The 2,018-nt window shown below is 43.2% G+C and overlaps 1 long non-coding RNA gene across 1 annotated transcript; it reads right to left on the reverse strand.

The window, feature by feature from the left end:
* Nucleotides 1–224: 224 nt before the first annotated feature.
* LOC308476061 lies at nt 225–1,229 on the reverse strand. The gene is made up of 2 exons (XR_013985664.1): nt 960–1,229; nt 225–462 (listed from the first exon to the last, which is right to left on the reverse strand). It is a non-coding gene; the product is annotated as an uncharacterized lncRNA (long non-coding RNA).
* Nucleotides 1,230–2,018: the final 789 nt, after the last annotated feature.

A 2,018-nucleotide genomic window follows, 5' to 3' on the forward strand; every position in this document is an offset into this window, starting at 1 on the left:
TCCCATTATCCTTAAACATTGGCTGTGCTGGCTGGGGCCAATGGGGGTTAGATTCCAAAACATCTGGAGGGCAGTAGGTTGGCATATGACGTAGGAAGCCAAGACCAGAATCAAAGGAACCACACAGCTATTTCCATATACCCAAGCAAGCTTTGAGCTTGTGTGCCTTTATCGGCAGCCTCCTCACCCCATTCGTGCAAGGCAAAACCTTCTGAAACTAAGGAAACTTTCAAAAACATTTTTATTTCTTTTTTTGCACGGCAGAGGGGCCTGCTGTTTAGAGGGGGCGGGGGAAAGGAAAATCCCATTGGTCATGCCCAAGCACTTGGGCATGCTTAAAGTAGTTTTTGTTTCGGATCCCAGCCAATGTTAGGGGAGGAGTCCATTCAGTATCTTGAAAGTACTTCATTTTACTTTGTAAATGATGACCAAAATGAAAAGCAGATTGATTGCTCCGATGCTCTAGAAAAGAATAGAATCACTGTGCAGAGCATCCTGGTAAACCCAGTATGGTAATAATAATAATAATTCTACAGGCATACACAGGAATACTCTTTATTCAAACACATTCACAGTGACTGTACCTTGGGTTAAGTACTTAATTCATTCCGGAGGTCCGTTCTTAACCTGAAACTGTTCTTAACCTGAAGCACCACATTAGCCAATGGGGCCTCCTGCTGCCGCTGTGCCACCACTGCACGATTTCTGTTCTTATCCTGAAGCAAAGTTCTTAACCCGAGGTAAAATTTCTGGGTTAGCGGAGTCTGTAACCTGAAGCGTATGTAACCTGAAGTGTATGTAACCCGAGGTACCACTGTAACTTGGTTACAATAGAAAGAAGAATAAACCCAAATCAGACTGTTTCCCTAAACTAAAATGATATTTTTAACAACAACTCTGACGGTAGCTGACTTAGTATGGACTTCCACAACTTAAGGTGCAATCCTAACCTGACTTACCTGGGTGTCAGTCCCACTGAAGTTCATGGTATTTACATCTGAGTAGACATGGTCAGGACTGCAGCCATAACTGTTTACCAACAGCAAAACTATTCAAGGTGCAGTCACACCTGATGAATGTGATCCCAAACTTTCTCCAAGGTGTTTTGAGCCTGGGAACATTTACAGTACATCTGTTATTATTTTGGTTCACCGTAAAGCTTGTTTTACAGTTTCATTTGATGGCTGCTTGTACAAATTACAGAGGAGGAGAGCGCCCAGTGACTATGCTGCGGGCCCAGTTATTTATTTATATGGTGCCAATTGTGGTGGGAGATGGTTGGTTAATGATGAAATGATGATGCCACAATTCCTATCTTGCTCAGCTGTCATGGGAAAAGATATTGACCAATCATACTTGACAAACGGGAGGGAAGGGGCAATTTAGTTGAATCAGGAAGGTCTTTTGGGGGGTGGTTCCAGCCTTTGCTATGAGCTCATTAGCTGGGGAGGAGGGAGAATAAGATACAATCATTCTATGATTCTGTGATTCTGCCAGACACACAAGTCATCTGTCCTTGAACTATGGCAATCCCTCTTCCTTGCCTGGATGCAGAATGGAAAGATTTTGTGTGTGTTTGTAGAAACCTATATTTTGCATCACTGAAACATCGCCTATTCTACAAAGAAAAGAGCCACATCTGTGGCTACCTCTGCTTCTGACCTCACACCCACCACTTGACATGTGACCTTTGGAAGATTGTCCACGAGAGGATGTGGTCCCCCCCCGGCTACAAAGTTCACCACACCTGATATAAACCCTATGACAAATTCTGCTTTTCAACATCTGATAATCGAAACAGAGACGGGAGTCTATTCAAGGATGGTGGTTCTCCTGCGCCTCCAGTATTTGTGGAGAAAAGATGAGTGCAATAAATGCTGCATTTGCTGTTTCACAGCAAGACATTTGGATATTAAATAAGTACTCTGCAAACCACTTTTTCTCTACAGTGGTACCTCGGGTTAAGAACTTAATTCATTTCGGAGGTCCGTTCTTAACCTGAAGCTGTTCTTAACCTG

The sequence above is a fragment of the Podarcis pityusensis genome (genome assembly GCF_964106645.2).
Source record: "Podarcis pityusensis genome assembly, chromosome: 4".
Taxonomy (NCBI): Eukaryota; Metazoa; Chordata; class Lepidosauria; order Squamata; family Lacertidae; genus Podarcis; species Podarcis pityusensis.